At 43.7% G+C, this 25,238-nt stretch overlaps 1 protein-coding gene and 1 long non-coding RNA gene across 3 annotated transcripts in view; both read right to left on the reverse strand.

Moving 5' to 3' along the window:
- LOC131954101 (muscarinic acetylcholine receptor M4-like) overlaps positions 1–6,306 on the reverse strand; it is a 70,522-nt gene extending 64,216 nt beyond the window's left edge. For both annotated transcript variants that reach the window (XM_059317624.1, XM_059317623.1), the window contains exon 1: positions 5,982–6,306. The gene's annotated coding sequence lies outside the window, so the exon portion shown is untranslated. The remainder of the gene's footprint in view (positions 1–5,981) is intronic.
- A 3,418-nt stretch (positions 6,307–9,724) lies between these two features.
- The window catches only part of LOC131954102 (uncharacterized), a 71,488-nt gene continuing 55,974 nt past the window's right edge, over positions 9,725–25,238 (reverse strand). Inside the window, exon 3 of the long non-coding RNA XR_009388734.1 lies at positions 9,725–9,826. This is a non-coding gene — a long non-coding RNA (uncharacterized LOC131954102). The remainder of the gene's footprint in view (positions 9,827–25,238) is intronic.

Here is a 25,238-nt window from a genome sequence, read left to right on the forward strand (position 1 = left end):
ATTACTTGGTGATGAGGTAAAGTTAACATGGTGGTGAGGTAAGATTACCATGGTGGTGAGGTAAGATTACCATGGTGGTGAGGTAAGATTACGTGGTGAGGTAAGATTACCTCGATGGTAGGTTACCTTTCTTGATCATAAATTAAAATGTAACAAACGATTGACGACACACAAAACATTTTCCACAGTTCAAGTTTCAAACATAAAAAAAAATTCGCCAATGTTTATTTTCGATTTTTTTTCTTGTCATTAAAAATAATTTTTTCAATCAAGGAAACTTTTGATGAAAATAAAGCGAGTATCTAGGGACTGGGGGAAAAAGTTGAAATGAAAGATTTCATTTCCTGTGGATGTGTGGACGATTCTTGTCCTGGGGTGTCGGGTTAGTCTCACGACACGGGGTTGGGTTCATGTTTCAACTACAGGCAATTTTAGCTGTCAGTCGGTGTGGTGGGTGGAAGGGAAGGGAGGGGTGGGTGGTGAGGTAAGGGGTGGGAGGGTGAGGTAAGTGGTGGGTGAGGTTAGGGGTGGGTGAGGTAAGGGGTGGAAGGGTGAGGTAAGTGGTGGGTGAGGTAAGGGGAGGGTGAGGTAAGGGCTGGGAGGTGAGGTAAGGGGAGGGTGAGGTAAGGGGTGGGTGATGTAAGGGGAGGGTGAGGTAAGGGCTGGCAGGGTGAGGTTAGGGGTGGGTGAGGTAATGAACGACGTTCTACTCCCCATACAACCCAGCTCTAAAAATAAAGCGGGAGTTATCTTCCCTAATAGAATACGATCTATGGAGATTCTTATGTTTTTTTTTTGTGTGGGAAATCTGAAATAGATTCAGTACCTCACCGGAAATCGCTCAAAACTTGAAAGAAACCAATTGATAGCATCTTTTAACACACTTTCGTCCGCCAACCTGAATCGGCACTCGTGTTATCGTTATTTTAGGAACCAGATGTAGAGTTCGCTTTCCGGATATCGGAGGTCATTCAGAAATTGTAAGTGATCAATAAAGATTAATCAATACAGTTTAATCAATACAGATTTTATGCTAATAAATAAAATTTCGTTCCCCTTTTTGACACAGCACAGCGTTCCCACGGAAATAAGGTTCCATTTCCGCTGACCGGATATCGTTCAAAATTTGAAAGAAACATGCGCATATAACTTAATACGTGTACATGAAATTCCGTCCACCTTACTTAAACGGTATTCAAGTTGTTGTTTTTTGAGAAGCTAGAATTAGAGTAAGTATTACTTCCGTTACAGGCAGGCAGGCAGAGAGGCAGAGAGACGGAAGGACGGACGGACGGACAGACAGACAGACAGACAGACAGACAGACAGACAGACAGACAGACAGACGGAAAGACAGACGGACGGACGGACGGACGGACAGACAGACAGACAGACGGACGGACGGACGGACGGACAGACAGACAGAGAGACAGACAGACAAACAGACAGACGGACGGACGGACGGACGGAGGGACGGACGGACGGACAGACAGACAGACAGATAAACACACAGACTTACAGACAAACTTGCTAAACTAAGTTTTTCCGATTCAGAGAGCTATAAAACGCCGAGACTAATCTTGATTTCGATTTTTTTTGCACGGATACATTTTCTCTACTGCATATACGAGAAAGTAAAAATCTTAGCACACAAGTAGCGAGACATAGAGGATTTTTTTAACGAGCTGAGCCATCGTACATTTAGCCGACAATAACCATCAACCAGTCGTCATGACGTAAGTGACATTTAACCAGCCCATGTGACGTCCAGACGTCTGCTGTAAATCTGAAGTTCTCCAACCAATCGCCGGCGTAAAGGGGCGTAAAGGGGCGTAAAGGGGCGTAAAGGGGCGTAAAGGGGCGTAAAGGGGCGTAAAGGGGCGTAAAGGGGCGTAAAGGGTCTGTGTAGAAACACGGCGATTACATGACAAACGTCAATTGTCGTCAAAATGGTGCGCAAATATTTGCCAGATTTTTTTCTAGAAGATTCAGGCCATAATGTTGTTGTGGTGGTTGGGCGACTGGTTGACTTGACAACCACACAGCCAAAGGTGTGTAGGCAACCACACCAACAAACGGTGTGTGGACAACCACACAGGCTAGAGTGCCAACCTTAAATATTTGGCTACTATTGACTTTAAAATTCCATCCATTAATGTCATATAATGTAATCTAATGGCATTAGCTGTGACATGACATGACATAAGGTTTGACATGACATAAGGTGTGACATGACATATGGTGTGACATGACATAAGGTGTGACATGACATATGGTGTGACATGACATAAGGTGTGACATGACATAAGGTGTGACATGACATATGGTGTGACATGACATAAGGTGTGACATGACATAAGGTGTGACATGACATAAGGTGTGACATGACATAAGGTGTGACATGACATAAGGTGTGACATGACATGACATAAGGTGTGACATGACATAAGGTGTGACATGACATAAGGTGTGACATGACATATGGTGTGACATGACATAAGGTGTGACATGACATGACATAAGGTGTGACATGACATAAGGTGTGACATGACATATGGTGTGACATGACATAAGGTGTGACATGACATAAGGTGTGACATGACATATGGTGTGACATGACATATGGTGTGACATGACATTAGCTGTGACATGACATTAGCTGTGACATGACATAAGGTGTGACATGACATAAGGTGTGACATGACATATGGTCTGACATGACATATGGTGTGACATGACATATGGTGTGACATGACATAAGGTGTGACATGACATAAGGTGTGACATGACATATGGTGTGACATGACATATGGTGTGACATGACATAAGGTGTGACATGACATAAGGTGTGACATGACATAAGGTGTGACATGACATAAGGTGTGACATGACATAAGGTGTGACATGACATAAGGTGTGACATGACATAAGGTGTGACATAGCACGACATGACTAAAACATAGAAATGTTACTTGACATGTGTTTCTGTTAAACGTCCCCCCCCCCTCCGCCGTGTCTAAAAGTTTTATCTTAATAGCCAGATTTGACAAGAACGTGCAGCCAAATGGCCAGGCAGCGAGTTGCCAGATAGAAGGCGCCCAGCAGTGACAGGTCAGATTAGATAGGTGGGGTATGGCTGGGGTAACCAGATGTTGCACCCCGCCCCTCCCCCACCCCCAGATGTTGCACCCCGCCCCTCCCCCACCCCCACTGATTGCCGTACGTGTCTATCAGACCATCTACCATCATATTTATTTTACATGTATCATTCTGTCACCCCCCCCCCCCTTATCTCACTACATCCACTAGGTTTCAGTCTGGCGAAAGTAGTTTCCAGTGCGAATCTTTTGAGGAAAATTTTACAAGAGGAAAATTCCCCGGTGAATCAAATGTCTTGAGTAAACTGATTGTGATAAACACGCTCTATACAGCACCGAGTAAACTGATTGTGATAAACACGCTCTATACAGCACCGAGTAAACTGATTGTGATAAACACGCTCTATACAGCACCGAGTAAACTGATTGTGATAAACACGCTCTATACAGCACCGAGTAAACTGATTGTGATAAACACACTCTATACAGCACCGAGACTTTCACAAACAGGAGGGTCAATTGTTTTAGCATCTACATCATACAACGTGTTCGTCGTACATTTAAGTTAACACTGACCTTGGCCGCCATTAAAGTTAACACTGACCTTGGCCGCCATCAAAGTTAACACTGACCTTGGCCGCCATTTAAGTTAACACTGACCTTGGCCGCCATTAAAGTTAACACTGACCTTGGCCGCCATCAAAGTTAACACTGACCTTGGCCGCCATTTAAGTTAACACTGACCTTGACCACCATTTAAGTTAACACTGACCTTGGCCGCCATCAAAGTTAACACTGACCTTGGCCGCCATTTAAGTTAACACTGACCTTGGCCACCATTTACGTTAACACTGGCGTCTGTGATGTCAGCAACCCCGACCACGGGGACATACCACTGACCTCCCCCTCCCCACCCCTCCCCACCCCCTCCCCACCCGACCACGGGGACATACCACTGACCTCCCCCTCCCCACCCCCCTCACCACCCCCCTCACCACCCCGACCACGGGGAGACACCATTGACCTCCCCCGCCCCCCTGCCCGACCCCAGAAGACAGCTTTTATCCCCCGGGCCATCACACCAACCCCGCCCCTCTAATCTGCTACTCACATCCGATTATGCAAATTCGGGCTTAGCGGCTAGAGACCCGTTTTTCTCGCTGAGATGGGGGGGGGGGGGGGGGGGGGGGGAGAGAGAAGAGGTATAGGGGGGAGTGTTTCTCAAATGGAGGAGAGGTGTTGATGAGCTGTGGATGGGAGTGGGATGGTATTCTCTAAGGTTGGTGGAGGGGGAGGGGTGGGGGGTTGGTCTTTGACACTGGCTTTTAGTTTAGATATTCCTATCAAGGATATTTGGGATATAATCGAAATTGGGATATCAAAGCTAATTGGGATATTCGTAATGGTAAACGGAAAAAAAGTCACAGGAAAAAAAAACACAGAAAAAAGTCACAGTTTTTGCTAGGAAAAAAAATCACAGAAAAAAAGTCACAGTGGAAAAATTTTATCGGAAAAAAAGTCACAGAAATAAAGTCACAGAAAAAAAGTCACAAAAATCTTTTTAGAAATATTTTTATTAATTTGTTAAGAATTGTAAAATTGTGTATGTTTATTGTTGTGGGTTGTATTTTTTGATAGCATAAATTATTTATAGACGTTAAAAGCATTATGATTTATAATTGTAAGTAAAAATATTCTAAGATAATTAACACAACAATCTCAACTTTTGTTACGTATTTAGTTAAATACGCGGTAGAAAAGTTAATTATAAAAGATATTTAGGCACATTTTGCCTTAGGCTATTCTCCGGTCGGCCTCTCCTCAGTAGGCATTGTCCGAACATATTTTGTGTTGTTGACGTTATGCGCCAATGACACCTTTGAACCTTGTCGGCTTTCTGTTTTGATCCTAAGTTTTGTTATGTAATGAGCGTGATAAATGTGGGAAGTAAAGGTGGTTGAACTAAACATAACTATTGTTGCCATGAGTTGAGGGCAGCAAGTCAGATGAACTTACCATTTCACGGTAATTTAATGGTATTTAAAAATAACACGATGAAAACCGTGGACTTTGGAGCATTCTATTAAATGCTACCAATCTTAAGTTTAAAATAATTACAATCTACATACTTCATAATAAATATTTTTAGATGAATTATAAAAATTCCTATGCGTATACAGCCTACACACATTACATTACATTTAATTAATCCTAAGTTAATTTGCACTCTCTAAATATTTAATACATAAAAGTATTAACAAATATCATGCAAATATATATTTGTGACTTTTTTTCCTGTGACTTTTTTTCCTGTGACTTTTTTTCCTGTGACTTTTTTTCTGTGTTTTTTTTTTTCCTGTGTTTTTTTTTCCTGTGACTTTTTTTCCTACAATCATTCGTAATATGGGGGAGGTCAGTTAGTGAGGTCAGTTTGTGATGCTCCTTCAAAAAGTCTCATTACAACTGCGTTAATCTATAATCCAGATACCATGCGCCTAATCCCTATTTTAATGTATACAAATTTTATCTGTTAATTCCAAACATTTACGCTCTACTCTCAAAACCTTGCATGTCGCGTTGTTGGAAAGATAATTCACATCCATAACACGGACAGATAACAAAAAATAACATCCCATTAAGCATTGCAAATCTTTTCCCTACACTTCCGGTGGGGGGGGGGAGGGGGGAAGGTCCGGTTAAAGCAGTTAAGTGGAGATCTTTATGCAAGATTGTATATCATACTAGCGGCACGCCCAGAAGAGGGAAAGGCTATATATATATATATATATATATATATATATATATATATATATATATATATATATATATATATATATATAATGCTAAATATCATGTTAAACAAAAAAATCAAATTGTCGACTTACTTTAACAGAGTGGAGTGATTTGCTTTTTCCTTCGGGATTTTCCCATTTTATTTTTACATTGGTGACCTTTTCAAAGCGTCACTCAGGTGACGTTAGCTAATTTTATGACGTGGCAACTATGACGCAGATGACGCGAGTACAGTGTTAGTGACAGCTGACAGTTGCGACGGTCACCACGTGGCTAGTATGACGTCACACAACAGCGCGCGCTCCAAGTTACGAAAAAAATATTTCGCTGTCTCGATCCCAGAACGCCTCGCCGACCGTACACTACCGAGGCGTGGATGATTGTTTCAGACTTCGAACTCGCTGTTTCAGACTTCGAACTCGCTGTTTCAGACTTCGAACTCGCTGTTTCAGACTTCGAACTCGCTGTTTCAGACTTCGAACTCGCTGTTTCAGACTTCGAACTCGCTGTTTCAGAAATCTCAGACCGAAGGCGTGGCGACGGGAATGAAAGAAATCATTCTCAGAAAACGTGAACAAAATGAAAGAAGCACATCCACATCCACAAGCTGAGCACGCGAGGTCGCAGGTCACATTTTAATCCACAGGGGAAATGTATACATCCATGGGTAGCACACAGAAAAAACAAAACCTCCAGGGTGCACTTCTTGTTGCAGGGTGCACTTCTTGTTGCAGGGTGCACGTCCTGTTGAATCTTTAGCACTTAGCACCTAACTACACAGATAGCACCAGACTGTAATAGAACGCTTCACGGGTGACGGAGTGGGGGCGGTGGCTGTTGACACGTGACGATCTCATGCGAGGTTGGCCTTGGCATTCCGTCCAGCGGCAGTAGAGGTCATAGGAAGGTCACAAGAAGGTCACAGGAAGATCACAAGAAGGTCACAGGAAGGTCACAGGAAGATCACAGGAAGGTCACAGGAAGGTCACAGGCACCGGATCCACTTGGGGACGATGAGGCCGTGCAGGTGTAACAAGTCCTTGACCTTCCAGCCGTACTGCTTGAGTTTCAGACGGTAGCACTTGCGCATGCTCATGGCGGGGGCCGTCGAGGTTAAGGTCAGACTGACAGCTTAGTTCTGGGGTCAAGGTAAGTGGTCTGTTGCCAAGGTCAAGGTTGAACGTGAAACTGGTCTGTCTGTTTGAGTGCGTTCTGAAAGAAAAGAAAATGGGCACTTAAATATTCGTTAAAAGTGAGCACTTAAATCTGTATGTTACTAAAACTGAAGTTTTTTTTACCAGTCTGTATATTTATATATATTTTTTTGTTTTTGTTTGATTGTTTGGTTACAGGAGAGAATCTGCATTATGTGTAGAGCAATAAAATACATATTAAGGTCAGAGGCGTAGCGACCCTTCCCGGCGCCCGGGGACAAACTTTCGATTTGCACCCCCCCCCCTCGAACTTTTCATTTGTACCCCCTCAAACTTTCGATCTGCACCCCCCTCCTCAAACTTTCAATTTGGCGCCCCCCTAAGGTCGGCGCCCGGGGACATGTGTCGTCCCCCCCCCCCCCGCTACGCCTCTGATTAAGGTGGAGAATAATGTTGTTTTTAACAAAACTGTAAATCACAAATTAATTTAAAGATGTTAATTAATTTATTGATTTATTCATTGGTAGAAACGCCACTTTAATTATAAAAGTTCAGAACAAACACATTGTTTTCTCAAAAACTTAAAAACTTTCACCGGCTTAGTGACGTCATTAATGTTATAAGGCCAAGCCAAAAATAGTTTTACAGAAAAATACAGTGACTTACAGTGACGTCCCTTGAAACCTATAGGAATAATAGCAACTTATTCCGAAAAACAAACTTTAAGGCCAAACCAAAAATAATAATTTGAAAAGAAAAGCATATAACAATAAGTAATACACAAGGAAACGCATTCAATAATGGACACCAGCGAGAAAAGTCTCAAAGGTATTTGAGAGGTGTATAAATTCATTTAAAAATCAGGCACGGCGTAGTTACAATTAATATGGTTATAAAATCCTGTCTGTATGGTTTTTTTCTGACTTTACTAAAGATTGGGTGTATTTGATGTTTTTAAAATTTTCGGTAACTAAATAAAAATTTAAAAAAAAGCAAAAACAATTTGGTTTTCACGTGTAATGGCGACATAAACAATGGCCGCCATATATTTTATTGTACACATTGTAAGCTAAAAATAGAAAAAATAGGTCATGGTGTTTAAATTTGCATAGTTATTTAAAAACTTGATCTGCAAAGTTTTGTAAACAAAATAACTATAAAGTGGGGCTGTCAGAAATCGATCACGGAGTTCCTTTACAGCCAATCAATGTTTGTCTTACGAAAGTGAAACATCGGGTTATAACTTAGGCTTGATGAAAATAAATAGAAATGTAGCCTTAAACTCAACAAATTATTTTCAAGTTCTCTGGATCTGCAACTTGTATAGCATTGATTCTAAAAATATTACATTTCTGAATTAATTATAGGCTTAAGTTTTTAATACAATTTTATCTTTTATTAGTTTTATGGTCCTAAATCTAAAAAAGCACATTTTTATTCCATGTCAACAACATTACGGAAGGAATCTCGTCAACTCGCTGGTGTCCATTGAAACTCTTTATTAAACTATTTTAGTTCGTAAATATCACAGATCTTATAATTCAAGAATGCAATGAATGTATCTAGAGCTACGGAAAAACTAGACTTAACCAGCCACAGATTCTAGATCTAGATCCAGCTCTATCTAGATCCAGCTCTATCTAGATCCAGCTCTATCCAGATCCAACTCTATCTAGAACCAGCTCTATTTAGATCTAGATCCTGTAGGATAATTGAAATGTTGACTTATCCTACAGGATAATTGAAATGTTGAGTTATCCTACAGGATAATTGAAATGTTGACTTATCCTAAAGGATAATTGAAATGTTGACTTATCCTAAAGGATAATTGAAATGTTGACTTATCCTACAGGATAATTGAAATGTTGACTTATCCTAAAGGATAATTGAAATGTTGACTTATCCTAAAGGATAATTGAAATGTTGACTTATCCTAAAAGATTATTGAAATGTTGACTTATCCTAAAAAGATAATTGAAATGTTGACTTATCCTAAAGGATAATTGAAATGTTGACTTATCCTAAAAGATAATTGAAATGTTGACTTATCCTAAAATATATTGAAATGTTGACTTATCCTAAAGGATAATTGAAATCTTTACTAATCCTAAAGGGTAATTGAAATGTTGACTTATCCTAAAGGATACTTGAAATGTTGACTGATCCTAAAGGATAATTGAAATCTTTACTAATCCTAAAGGATAATTGAAATGTTGACTTATCCTAAAAGATAATTGAAATGTTGACTTATCCTAAAGGATAACTCAAATGTTAACTTATCCTAGATGGCAACTAAAACTTTGACTTATCCTACACGATAAATGTTGACATACTTCATGACAACTAAAAAGTTGACTAGACTGGGCTTAGGCCATAGACCACATGAGACGCCCATTAAATTTTATTTGACGGCAAATTTTTTCTTTACATCATGATTAGAGAGAGTGTGTGTGTGGTAGTGGTTGGTTAGCACATGACGTCACGTAATGGTGGGGTGGGGGAGAGGGGAAGAGGTGGAGGGGGGAGGGAATCAAAGAAAAAAGTGAGGGCTACGGGTACATTTATGGAAGTCTTGTTCTTGAGATTTTTATTCCATGAATGTCCTAGCAAGCACATACACAAGTGCTCACCTAATGGTGGTAGGTTTAGGTTGGGATTAGGTTTCTGTCATCTGGTCAGGTAGGTTTAGTTAAGACTGACAGCTTAGTTCTGGGGTCAAGGTAAGTGGTCTGTTGCCAAGGTCAAGGTTGAACGTGAAACTGGTCTGTCTGTTTGAGTGCGTTCTGAAAGAAAAGAAAATGGGCACTTAAATATTCGTTAAAAGTGAGCACTTAAATCTGTATGTTACTAAAACTGAAGTTTTTTTTACCAGTCTGTATATTTATATATATTTTTTTGTTTTTGTTTGATTGTTTGGTTACAGGAGAGAATCTGCATTATGTGTAGAGCAATAAAATACATATTAAGGTCAGAGGCGTAGCGACCCTTCCCGGCGCCCGGGGACAAACTTTCGATTTGCACCCCCCCCCCTCGAACTTTTCATTTGTACCCCCTCAAACTTTCGATCTGCACCCCCCTCCTCAAACTTTCAATTTGGCGCCCCCCTAAGGTCGGCGCCCGGGGACATGTGTCGTCCCCCCCCCCCCCCGCTACGCCTCTGATTAAGGTGGAGAATAATGTTGTTTTTAACAAAACTGTAAATCACAAATTAATTTAAAGATGTTAATTAATTTATTGATTTATTCATTGGTAGAAACGCCACTTTAATTATAAAAGTTCAGAACAAACACATTGTTTTCTCAAAAACTTAAAAACTTTCACCGGCTTAGTGACGTCATTAATGTTATAAGGCCAAGCCAAAAATAGTTTTACAGAAAAATACAGTGACTTACAGTGACGTCCCTTGAAACCTATAGGAATAATAGCAACTTATTCCGAAAAACAAACTTTAAGGCCAAACCAAAAATAATAATTTGAAAAGAAAAGCATATAACAATAAGTAATACACAAGGAAACGCATTCAATAATGGACACCAGCGAGAAAAGTCTCAAAGGTATTTGAGAGGTGTATAAATTCATTTAAAAATCAGGCACGGCGTAGTTACAATTAATATGGTTATAAAATCCTGTCTGTATGGTTTTTTTCTGACTTTACTAAAGATTGGGTGTATTTGATGTTTTTAAAATTTTCGGTAACTAAATAAAAATTAAAAAAAAAGCAAAAACAATTTGGTTTTCACGTGTAATGGCGACATAAACAATGGCCGCCATATATTTTATTGTACACATTGTAAGCTAAAAATAGAAAAAATAGGTCATGGTGTTTAAATTTGCATAGTTATTTAAAAACTTGATCTGCAAAGTTTTGTAAACAAAATAACTATAAAGTGGGGCTGTCAGAAATCGATCACGGAGTTCCTTTACAGCCAATCAATGTTTGTCTTACGAAAGTGAAACATCGGGTTATAACTTAGGCTTGATGAAAATAAATAGAAATGTAGCCTTAAACTCAACAAATTATTTTCAAGTTCTCTGGATCTGCAACTTGTATAGCATTGATTCTAAAAATATTACATTTCTGAATTAATTATAGGCTTAAGTTTTTAATACAATTTTATCTTTTATTAGTTTTATGGTCCTAAATCTAAAAAAGCACATTTTTATTCCATGTCAACAACATTACGGAAGGAATCTCGTCAACTCGCTGGTGTCCATTGAAACTCTTTATTAAACTATTTTAGTTCGTAAATATCACAGATCTTATAATTCAAGAATGCAATGAATGTATCTAGAGCTACGGAAAAACTAGACTTAACCAGCCACAGATTCTAGATCTAGATCCAGCTCTATCTAGATCCAGCTCTATCTAGATCCAGCTCTATCCAGATCCAACTCTATCTAGAACCAGCTCTATTTAGATCTAGATCCTGCTCTATCTAGATCTAGAATCTATGCCACTAAACTATTATAGGCCTTAATTATTTTATGTAAATCTGAGTTTATTTAGCTAAGAAGTTGGCTAATTTGGGATATAATTTAATTTGAAATACTATGGCCTTTTCGCGTAACTCAAGTTTCTAACGCGGACTCTTCGCAAACTATCCACTACATTTACACCAAACCGGAAGTAGCCAGATAGTTGAGTTGATAGTGTAATAATTACCATGCGGGTGGTACGGGTTAGAGACACATTATGCTTATGTGAATTTGTGTTCCATTCATTTTTTTAGATGATAAAGTTGCTTATCGCGACTTGGCGGGACACGGGACAGGTGAAGTAGAGTTCACCTGTTTCTGTGTTCTCAGCATATGAAGGAATAGTGTGGTAAGACCCATGCTCCGCCGAAATCGGTGTTTTTAAAAGACAAAAACATGTCTGTGGTGTGACGTCTTTTTAAATGTGGGGTCTGACTTTTTGTGATGACGTGTAACAGTGGGAAGGGGAGGGGAAAGATATAAGTCGTCAAATAAACATGACGTCATTTATGGTGACCCCCCCCCCCCGAAACACATGGTTATTCAAGAGCAAGGGGTAGTCTAGTATCTGTTAAAAGTAGCACTCAAATATCCATTAAAAGTAAGCACTTAAATATCCGTTAAAGGTAAGCACTTAAATATCCGTTAAAGGTAAGCACTTAAATATCCGTTAAAAGTAAGCACTTAAATGTCCGTTAAAAGTAAGCACTTAAATATCCGTTAAAGGTAAGCACTTAAATATCCGTTAAAAGTAAGCACTTAAATGTCCGTTAAAAGTAAGCACTTAAATATCCGTTAAAGGTAAGCACTTAAATATCCGTTAAAAGTAAGCACTTAAATGTCCGTTAAAAGTAAGCACTTAAATATCCGTTAAAAGTAAGCACTTAAATGTCCGTTAAAAGTAAGCACTTAAATGTCCGTTAAAAGTAAGCACTTAAATGTCCGTTAAAAGTAAGCACTTAAATGTCCATTAAAAGTAAGCTCTTAAATATCCGGTAAAATTTAAAAAAAATGTGGAAAAAAAACCCAAATAAATAAAGCTCAAATGTCAAGTTCTACACACAAATCAAATGCCAAGTTCTACACACAAATCAAATGTCAAGTTCTACACACAAATCAAATGTCAAGTTCTACACACAAATCAAATGTCAAGTTCTACACACAAATCAAATGTCAAGTTCTACACACAAATCAAATGTCAAGTTCTACACACAAATCAAACAAATGTTACAATAGAGGCGAGCTAAAAAACTTTGTGGTGAACTGACGTCATAGTCTTGGTAAGTGGAGTTTGATGGGGGGGGGGGGGGTGGGGAGGGGGGGTGCAGGGGTTTCTGAACCTTATTAATACATAAGTGTGGCAAAATTCGTGTGTTATTGATGGTTCAAGGCCAGTGTGTTATTGAAGGTTCAAGGTCAGTGTGTTATCGATGGTCCAAGGTCAGATTGTTATTGATGGAGATATTATCTGACGAGGTCCGTGTGTAGATATTAACTGACGAGGTCCGTGTGTAGATATTATCTGGTGAGGGCCGTGTGTAGATATTATCTGACGAGGTCCGTGTGTAGATATTATCTGGTGAGGGCCGTGTGTAGATATTATCTGACGAGGTCGGTGTGTAGATATTATCTGACGAGGTCCGTGTGCAGATATTATCTGACGAGGTCCGTGTGTAGATATTATCTGACGAGGTCCGTGTGTAGATATTATCTGACGAGGTCGGTGTGTAGATATTATCTGACGAGGTCCGTGTGCAGATATTATCTGACGAGGTCCGTGTGTAGATATTATCTCACGAGGTCCGTGTGTAGATATTATCTGACGAGGTCCGTGTGTAGATATTATCTGACGAGGTCCGTGTGTAGATATTATCTGACGAGGTCGGTGTGTAGATATTATCTGGTGAGGTCCGTGTGTAGATATTATCTAGCGAGGTCGGTGTGTCGATATTATCATGTCGTTCATGTTAAATTGTCCAAAAGTTTTTGTCTACCGACCTGAAAGGTTCTATATTTATCTCTCTAATGATCAATTAAAATAATTTACACCAATCATTTTATACAAGGGGAGATAAACCTGTAACGGCGGCAACAGGTGCGGCAGGGAATAAAATACCGCCAGAAATGTTGACTTATCCTAAAAGATAATTGAAATGTTGAGTTATCCTGTAGGATAATTGAAATGTTGACTTATCCTACAGGATAATTGAAATGTTGAGTTATCCTACAGGATAATTGAAATGTTGACTTATCCTAAAGGATAATTGAAATGTTGACTTATCCTAAAGGATAATTGAAATGTTGACTTATCCTACAGGATAATTGAAATGTTGACTTATCCTAAAGGATAATTGAAATGTTGACTTATCCTAAAGGATAATTGAAATGTTGACTTATCCTAAAAGATTATTGAAATGTTGACTTATCCTAAAAAGATAATTGAAATGTTGACTTATCCTAAAGGATAATTGAAATGTTGACTTATCCTAAAAGATAATTGAAATGTTGACTTATCCTAAAATATATTGAAATGTTGACTTATCCTAAAGGATAATTGAAATCTTTACTAATCCTAAAGGGTAATTGAAATGTTGACTTATCCTAAAGGATACTTGAAATGTTGACTGATCCTAAAGGATAATTGAAATCTTTACTAATCCTAAAGGATAATTGAAATGTTGACTTATCCTAAAAGATAATTGAAATGTTGACTTATCCTAAAGGATAACTCAAATGTTAACTTATCCTAGATGGCAACTAAAACTTTGACTTATCCTACACGATAAATGTTGACATACTTCATGACAACTAAAAAGTTGACTAGACTGGGCTTAGGCCATAGACCACATGAGACGCCCATTAAATTTTATTTGACGGCAAATTTTTTCTTTACATCATGATTAGAGAGAGTGTGTGTGTGGTAGTGGTTGGTTAGCACATGACGTCACGTAATGGTGGGGTGGGGGAGAGGGGAAGAGGTGGAGGGGGGAGGGAATCAAAGAAAAAAGTGAGGGCTACGGGTACATTTATGGAAGTCTTGTTCTTGAGATTTTTATTCCATGAATGTCCTAGCAAGCACATACACAAGTGCTCACCTAATGGTGGTAGGTTTAGGTTGGGATTAGGTTTCTGTCATCTGGTCAGGTAGGTTTAGTTAAGGTAAGCTATTGACTGGTAGGTTTTGTTAAGGGTGACGAAATCCAGTAATGACGCAAGAATAAAACCTTGATTAAAACATTTTGGTTAGAAACAATAGTACAAGCTTTAGTTGTTGAAACAATAGTACAAGCTTTAGTTGTTGAAACAATAGTACAAGCTTTTGTTGTTGAAACAATAGTACAAGCTTTGGTTGTTGAAACAATAGTACAAGCTTTAGTTGTTGAAACAATAGTACAAGCTTTGGTTGTTGAAACAATAGTACAAGCTTTGGTTGTTGAAACAATAGTACAAGCTTTGGTTGTTGAAACAATAGTACAAGCTTTGGTTGCTGAAAACACTACGTGATGTTTTGAGCATTAAATGATTGGACAGTTGTAAATTGTTGTTTTTTTTGTTGTTGAGTTCAAATCAGTGTTGTGCCTCTTTACGTGTGTTACATTATAAAAATGAGAGATATGAACAGACAGTGAGTTGAAGTTTCTCACCAATTAGCAAATCTTTGTTCTTCCAATTACGTCCTTAATGTCCTTAATTAATACGTCACCACCCTCGACAACAGTTTGTTTTAGCACGCTGTCAGCAACTTCGTCTGCCCATAAGTCAGGTGTGACACCTGGCGGCAACATCTCGTCTCAGTCATCTGACAGCACGTCAGTCACCTGACTGCATGTCAGTCATCTGACTGCATGTCAGTCATCTGACTGCATGTCAGTCACCTGACTGCATGTCAGTCATCTGACTGCATGTCAGTCATCTGACTGCATGTCAGTCATCTGACTACACCTCAGTCATCTGACTGCATGTCAGTCACCTGACTGCATGTCAGTCATCTGACTGCATGTCAGTCAGCTGACTGATCGAAAGATTGCTGGAACTGCTGTTCATAATTTGTAATCTTTTAATTAATTTTTAATGATTTATTAAATATTTAATTACACTAAAAATAAAATATTCTAACTTTGTAATTGGCGATATATTCTGTGCAAAGTTTGAAGATAGACAGACAGAGAGACTGACAGACAGACAGACTGACTGACTGACTGACAGACAGACAGACATACGTACGGACGGACGGGAAGGCAACCACCACACCAACCACCTCACCAACCACCACAACAACCGCCTCACCAACCACCACAACAACCGCCTCACCAACCACCACAACAATCGCCTCACCAACCACCACAACAACCGCCTCACCAACCACCACAACAACCGCCTCACCAACCACCACAACAACCGCCTCACCAACCACCACAACAACCGCCTCACCAACCACCACAACAACCGCCTCACCAACCACCACAACAACCGCCTCACCAACCACCACAACAACCGCCTCACCAACCACCACAACAACCGCCTCACCAACCACCACAACAACCGCCTCACCAACCACCACAACAACCGCCTCACCAACCACCACAACAACCGCCTCACCAACCACCACAACAACCGCCTCACCAACCACCACAACAACCGCCTCACCAACCACCACAACAACCGCCTCACCAACCACCACAACAACCGCCTCACCAACCACCACAACAACCGCCTCACCAACCACCACAACAACCGCCTCACCAACCACCACAACAACCGCCTCACCAACCACCACAGCAACAAGCACACCTTCCAAACGCCACCCACCCATCCATTTAGTTTTGAGGATTATTGATCTCAGATTATGGTTTTGGTCTCATGTTTTGGTCTCATGTTTTGGTCTTAATCCAATGATATAGCTTAATCCAACTGTATGACCTTAATCCAATGATATGACCTTAATCCAATGATATGACCTTAATCCAATGATATGACCTTAATCCAATGATATGACCTTAATCCAATGATATGACCTTAATCCAATGATATGACCTTAATCCAATGATATGACCTTAATCCAATGATATGACCTTAATCCAATAATATAACCTTAATCCAATGATATGACCTTAATCCAATGATATGACCTTAATCCAATAATATAACCTTAATCCAAAGATAAAACCTTATTCCACAGAAATCGGTTGTTTGTAAAAATAAATGTTTAAAAAGATATGTTGAAATAAAAGGACTAAAGAATGATCCGAAATTGTTTGAAAATTAAAATAGAATGCATCAGGAATTTTAAAAATTCTGGGAACGTGACGAAAAAAAATACCATTTTTCAATTTGTCATGAAAAGATGGGATGCTAATTGAAGGGGAAGGTCGAGAAAGCAGAAGCATTATGGGCTACGTCACATCCGGTTCCTTGCTTAGCTAGTATGTGGGAGAGAGTACGGTGGGGGGTGTGGGGGTGGGGGTGGGGTAGCTGTTCATGACAAGGCTGTTTTGTCGCAAACAGGGCTGTTGACCTTGGCGACCATATTGGAGGCGAATTATTGTCTAGAAAATTCCACTTTTCTGTTTGAAATTTAACACAGACCGAAATAGGTCAAATTGTACGTGAGAGGACAATCACTGACATCAACCTTGAGAGGAGGAGAGGGGGGGTATGAGAGATGTGGGGGGGGGGGGGTGTGAGAGATGTGGGGGGGGGTGTGTGAGAAATATGTGGGGGGGGGGGGTGTCTGTGAATTAAAATCAAGAACCAAACAGACGCATTGTGCTGAGCTCTAATGGTTTTGGGCGCCATCTTGGTGCTCATGACGTCACCGTGCTCTCAAGGACCAACCGTAACGTTTTCTTAAACTTCCGGTTTGTTAAATTATCCCACCAATCATATCACGACGTTCTTCCTGTTGTTTTTTTAATGTCACCAAATATGTCACCGTAGTCACCAAGCTCACCTCTGTGACGTGTTAAGTCACGTGAACACGCTAATTAAGTCGGTACTATGGCGCTAATTAAGTCGGTACTACTGCACTAATTAAGTCGGTACTATTGCGCTAATTAAATCGGTACTATGGCGCTAATTAAGTCGGTACTATGGCGCTACTTTAGTCGGTACTATGGTGCTAATTTAGTCGGTACTGTGGCGTTAATTAAGCCGATACTGTGGCGCTTATTAAGTTGGTACTATGGCGCGGCTTAATTACAGTGTTGCCTAATTATTTCTTTCACCGAATTTCGGACGAGTTCAGACCAGAAAAGACCCGCGGGAAATCGATGAAACCGCACCAAGAATTTTGGCTTCCGATTTCTTTTTTGTCCCCCCTGTTTAAAAGCCATTAGCTGTCAAAACTTGTCCTGGCAACCTCGAGTGTATGGTGTTCCTAACTCTTCCTTCGTTAATATTTCAGAGCTAGTTTATAACAGACGCCCAGAAGTGGCATACGATTGGCTGGTTTAGGCTCAGCGCTGGGGGGGGGGGGTTGTTTGTGAAACTGGTAATGGGATGTACATCGTCATCTTGTGTAGTATATTACATTGACTAGATGTAAGAGAGATATTACATTGAGTAGATGTAATAGAGATATTACATTGACTGGATGTAACAGAGATATTACATTGACTGGATGTAAGAGAGATATTACATTGACTAGATGTAACAGAGATTGAGATTACATTGACTGAATGTAAGAGAGATGATGTTCGTGTAAGCGGTGATTTAGAGAAGGACGTCAACAGCAAACGATCACAGACCTACAAAAAATTGGTAGAAGCCCCGTCTCTTACATTAGTGGTGGGTTACCCTATTATTGGGGGGTCGGGGTGTCTGACCCCCACATCTACCAACAGTGGAGTGTCTGACCCCCAAATCTACCAACAGTGTCTGACCCCCAAATCTACCAACAGTGGAGTGTCTGACCCCCACATCTACCAACAGTGGAGTGTCTGACCCCCACATCTACCAACAGTGTCTGACCCCCACATCTACCAACAGTGTCTGACCCCCCACATCTACCAACAGTGTCTGACCCCCACATCTACCAACAGTGTCTGACCCCCACATCTACCAACAGTGTCTGACCCCCACATCTACCAACAGTGTCTGACCCCCACATCTACCAACAGTGTCTGACCCCCACATCTACCAACAGTGGAGTGTCTGACCCCCACATCTACCAACAGTGTCTGACCCCCACATCTACCAACAGTGTCTGACCCCCACATCTACCAACAGTGGAGTGTCTGACCCCCACATCTACCAACAGTGTCTGACCCCCACATCTACCAACAGTGTCTGACCCCCACATCTACCAACAGTGTCTGACCCCCACATCTACCAACAGTGTCTGACCCCCACATCTACCAACAGTGGAGTGTCTGACCCCCACATCTACCAACAGTGTCTGACCCCCACATCTACCAACAGTGTCTGACCCCCACATCTACCAACAGTGTCTGACCCCCACATCTACCAACAGTGTCTGACCCCCACATCTACCAACAGTGGAGTGTCTGACCCCCACATCTACCAACAGTGTCTGACCCCCACATCTACCAACAGTGTCTGACCCCCACATCTACCAACAGTGGAGTGTCTGACCCCCAAATCTACCAACAGTGTCTGACCCCCACATCTACCAACAGTGTCTGACCCCCACATCTACCAACAGTGTCTGACCCCCACATCTACCAACAGTGTCTGACCCCCACATCTACCAACAGTGGAGTGTCTGACCCCCACATCTACCAACAGTGTCTGACCCCCACATCTACCAACAGTGTCTGACCCCCACATCTACCAACAGTGTCTGACCCCCACATCTACCAACAGTGTCTGACCCCCACATCTACCAACAGTGTCTGACCCCCCACATCTACCAACAGTGGAGTGTCTGACCCCCACATCTACCAACAGTGTCTGACCCCCACATCTACCAACAGTGTCTGACCCCCACATCTACCAACAGTGTCTGACCCCCACATCTACCAACAGTGTCTGACCCCCCACATCTACCAACAGTGGAGTGTCTGACCCCCACATCTACCAACAGTGGAGTGTCTGACCCCCACATCTACCAACAGTGTCTGACCCCCACATCTACCAACAGTGTCTGACCCCCACATCTACCAACAGTGGAGTGTCTGACCCCCACATCTACCAACAGTGTCTGACCCCCACATCTACCAACAGTGTCTGACCCCCACATCTACCAACAGTGTCTGACCCCCACATCTACCAACAGTGTCTGACCCCCACATCTACCAACAGTGTCTGATCCCCACATCTACCAACAGTGTCTGACCCCCACATCTACCAACAGTGGAGTGTCTGACCCCCACATCTACCAACAGTGTCTGACCCCCACATCTACCAACAGTGTCTGACCCCCACATCTACCAACAGTGTCTGACCCCCACATCTACCAACAGTGTCTGACCCCCACATCTACCAACAGTGGAGTGTCTGACCCCCACATCTACCAACAGTGTCTGACCCCCACATCTACCAACAGTGTCTGACCCCCACATCTACCAACAGTGGAGTGTCTGACCCCCACATCTACCAACAGTGGAGTGTCTGACCCCCACATCTACCAACAGTGTCTGACCCCCACATCTACCAACAGTGTCTGACCCCCACATCTACCAACAGTGGAGTGTCTGACCCCCACATCTACCAACAGTGGAGTGTCTGACCCCCACATCTACCAACAGTGTCTGACCCCCACATCTACCAACAGTGTCTGACCCCCCACATCTACCAACAGTGGAGTGTCTGACCCCCACATCTACCAACAGTGGAGTGTCTGACCCCCACATCTACCAACAGTGTCTGACCCCCACATCTACCAACAGTGGAGTGTCTGACCCCCACATCTACCAACAGTGGAGTGTCTGACCCCCACATCTACCAACAGTGTCTGACCCCCACATCTACCAACAGTGTCTGACCCCCACATCTACCAACAGTGTCTGACCCCCACATCTACCAACAGTGTCTGACCCCCACATCTACCAACAGTGTCTGACCCCCACATCTACCAACAGTGTCTGACCCCCACATCTACCAACAGTGTCTGACCCCCACATCTACCAACAGTGTCTGACCCCCACATCTACCAACAGTGTCTGACCCCCACATCTACCAACAGTGGAGTGTCTGACCCCCACATCTACCAACAGTGTCTGACCCCCACATCTACCAACAGTGTCTGACCCCCACATCTACCAACAGTGTCTGACCCCCACATCTACCAACAGTGGAGTGTCTGACCCCCACATCTACCAACAGTGTCTGACCCCCACATCTACCAACAGTGGAGTGTCTGACCCCCACATCTACCAACAGTGTCTGACCCCCACATCTACCAACAGTGTCTGACCCCCACATCTACCAACAGTGTCTGACCCCCACATCTACCAACAGTGTCTGACCCCCACATCTACCAACAGTGTCTGACCCCCACATCTACCAACAGTGTCTGACCCCCACATCTACCAACAGTGTCTGACCCCCACATCTACCAACAGTGTCTGACCCCCACATCTACCAACAGTGTCTGACCCCCACATCTACCAACAGTGTCTGACCCCCACATCTACCAACAGTGTCTGACCCCCACATCTACCAACAGTGGAGTGTCTGACCCCCACATCTACCAACAGTGTCTGACCCCCACATCTACCAACAGTGTCTGACCCCCACATCTACCAACAGTGGAGTGTCTGACCCCCACATCTACCAACAGTGGAGTGTCTGACCCCCACATCTACCAACAGTGTCTGACCCCCACATCTACCAACAGTGTCTGACCCCCACATCTACCAACAGTGTCTGACCCCCACATCTACCAACAGTGTCTGACCCCCACATCTACCAACAGTGGAGTGTCTGACCCCCACATCTACCAACAGTGTCTGACCCCCACATCTACCAACAGTGGAGTGTCTGACCCCCACATCTACCAACAGTGTCTGACCCCCAAATCTACCAACAGTGTCTGACCCCCACATCTACCAACAGTGGAGTGTCTGACCCCCACATCTACCAACAGTGTCTGACCCCCACATCTACCAACAGTGTCTGACCCCCACATCTACCAACAGTGTCTGACCCCCACATCTACCAACAGTGTCTGACCCCCACATCTACCAACAGTGTCTGACCCCCACATCTACCAACAGTGTCTGACCCCCACATCTACCAACAGTGTCTGACCCCCACATCTACCAACAGTGGAGTGTCTGACCCCCACATCTACCAACAGTGGAGTGTCTGACCCCCACATCTACCAACAGTGGAGTGTCTGACCCCCACATCTACCAACAGTGTCTGACCCCCACATCTACCAACAGTGTTTGACCCCCACATCTACCAACAGTGGAGTGTCTGACCCCCACATCTACCAACAGTGTCTGACCCCCACATCTACCAACAGTGTCTGACCCCCACATCTACCAACAGTGTCTGACCCCCACATCTACCAACAGTGTCTGACCCCCACATCTACCAACAGTGGAGTGTCTGACCCCCACATCTACCAACAGTGGAGTGTCTGACCCCCACATCTACCAACAGTGTCTGACCCCCACATCTACCAACAGTGTCTGACCCCCACATCTACCAACAGTGTCTGACCCCCACATCTACCAACAGTGTCTGACCCCCACATCTACCAACAGTGGAGTGTCTGACCCCCACATCTACCAACAGTGTCTGACCCCCACATCTACCAACAGTGTCTGACCCCCACATCTACCAACAGTGTCTGACCCCCACATCTACCAACAGTGTCTGACCCCCACATCTACCAACAGTGTCTGACCCCCACATCTACCAACAGTGTCTGACCCCACATCTACCAACAGTGTCTGACCCCCACATCTACCAACAGTGTCTGACCCCCACATCTACCAACAGTGGAGTGTCTGACCCCCACATCTACCAACAGTGGAGTGTCTGACCCCCACATCTACCAACAGTGGAGTGTCTGACCCCCACATCTACCAACAGTGTCTGACCCCCACATCTACCAACAGTGTTTGACCCCCACATCTACCAACAGTGGAGTGTCTGACCCCCACATCTACCAACAGTGTCTGACCCCCACATCTACCAACAGTGTCTGACCCCCACATCTACCAACAGTGGAGTGTCTGACCCCCACATCTACCAACAGTGTCTGACCCCCACATCTACCAACAGTGTCTGACCCCCACATCTACCAACAGTGTCTGACCCCCACATCTACCAACAGTGTCTGACCCCCACATCTACCAACAGTGTCTGACCCCCACATCTACCAACAGTGTCTGACCCCCACATCTACCAACAGTGGAGTGTCTGACCCCCACATCTACCAACAGTGTCTGACCCCCACATCTACCAACAGTGTCTGACCCCCACATCTACCAACAGTGTCTGACCCCCACATCTACCAACAGTGTCTGACCCCCACATCTACCAACAGTGGAGTGTCTGACCCCCACATCTACCAACAGTGGAGTGTCTGACCCCCACATCTACCAACAGTGTCTGACCCCCACATCTACCAACAGTGTCTGACCCCCACATCTACCAACAGTGTCTGACCCCCACATCTACCAACAGTGTCTGACCCCCACATCTACCAACAGTGTCTGACCCCCACATCTACCAACAGTGTCTGACCCCCACATCTACCAACAGTGTCTGACCCCCACATCTACCAACAGTGTCTGACCCCCACATCTACCAACAGTGTCTGACCCCCACATCTACCAACAGTGTCTGACCCCCACATCTACCAACAGTGTCTGACCCCCACATCTACCAACAGTGGAGTGTCTGACCCCCACATCTACCAACAGTGGAGTGTCTGACCCCCACATCTACCAACAGTGTCTGACCCCCACATCTACCAACAGTGTCTGACCCCCACATCTACCAACAGTGTCTGACCCCCACATCTACCAACAGTGTCTGACCCCCACATCTACCAACAGTGTCTGACCCCCACATCTACCAACAGTGTCTGACCCCCACATCTACCAACAGTGTCTGACCCCCACATCTACCAACAGTGGAGTGTCTGACCCCCACATCTACCAACAGTGGAGTGTCTGACCCCCACATCTACCAACAGTGTCTGACCCCCACATCTACCAACAGTGTCTGACCCCCACATCTACCAACAGTGTCTGACCCCCACATCTACCAACAGTGTCTGACCCCCACATCTACCAACAGTGGAGTGTCTGACCCCCAAATCTACCAACAGTGTCTGACCCCCACATCTACCAACAGTGTCTGACCCCCACATCTACCAACAGTGTCTGACCCCCACATCTACCAACAGTGTCTGACCCCCACATCTACCAACAGTGTCTGACCCCCACATCTACCAACAGTGTCTGACCCCCACATCTACCAACAGTGTCTGACCCCCACATCTACCAACAGTGGAGTGTCTGACCCCCACATCTACCAACAGTGTCTGACCCCCACATCTACCAACAGTGTCTGACCCCCACATCTACCAACAGTGTCTGACCCCCACATCTACCAACAGTGTCTGACCCCCACATCTACCAACAGTGGAGTGTCTGACCCCCACATCTACCAACAGTGTCTGACCCCCACATCTACCAACAGTGTCTGACCCCCACATCTACCAACAGTGTCTGACCCCCACATCTACCAACAGTGTCTGACCCCCACATCTACCAACAGTGTCTGACCCCCACATCTACCAACAGTGTCTGACCCCCACATCTACCAACAGTGGAGTGTCTGACCCCCACATCTACCAACAGTGTCTGACCCCCACATCTACCAACAGTGGAGTGTCTGACCCCCACATCTACCAACAGTGGAGTGTCTGACCCCCACATCTACCAACAGTGTCTGACCCCCACATCTACCAACAGTGTCTGACCCCCACATCTACCAACAGTGTCTGACCCCCACATCTACCAACAGTGTCTGACCCCCACATCTACCAACAGTGTCTGACCCCCACATCTACCAACAGTGTCTGACCCCCACATCTACCAACAGTGTCTGACCCCCACATCTACCAACAGTGTCTGACCCCCACATCTACCAACAGTGTCTGACCCCCACATCTACCAACAGTGTCTGACCCCCACATCTACCAACAGTGTCTGACCCCCACATCTACCAACAGTGTCTGACCCCCACATCTACCAACAGTGGAGTGTCTGACCCCCACATCTACCAACAGTGTCTGATCCCCACATCTACCAACAGTGGAGTGTCTGACCCCCACATCTACCAACAGTGGAGTGTCTGACCCCCACATCTACCAACAGTGTCTGACCCCCACATCTACCAACAGTGTCTGACCCCCACATCTACCAACAGTGGAGTGTCTGACCCCCACATCTACCAACAGTGTCTGACCCCCACATCTACCAACAGTGTCTGACCCCCACATCTACCAACAGTGTCTGACCTCCACATCTACCAACAGTGTCTGACCCCCACATCTACCAACAGTGTCTGACCCCCACATCTACCAACAGTGTCTGACCCCCACATCTACCAACAGTGGAGTGTCTGACCCCCACATCTACCAACAGTGTCTGATCCCCACATCTACCAACAGTGGAGTGTCTGACCCCCACATCTACCAACAGTGGAGTGTCTGACCCCCACATCTACCAACAGTGTCTGACCCCCACATCTACCAACAGTGTCTGACCCCCACATCTACCAACAGTG

This window comes from Physella acuta, unplaced genomic scaffold, assembly GCF_028476545.2.
Source record: "Physella acuta isolate Inbredline_101_S28 unplaced genomic scaffold, ASM2847654v3 ptg000972l, whole genome shotgun sequence".
Lineage (NCBI taxonomy): Eukaryota > Metazoa > Mollusca > Gastropoda > Physidae > Physella > Physella acuta.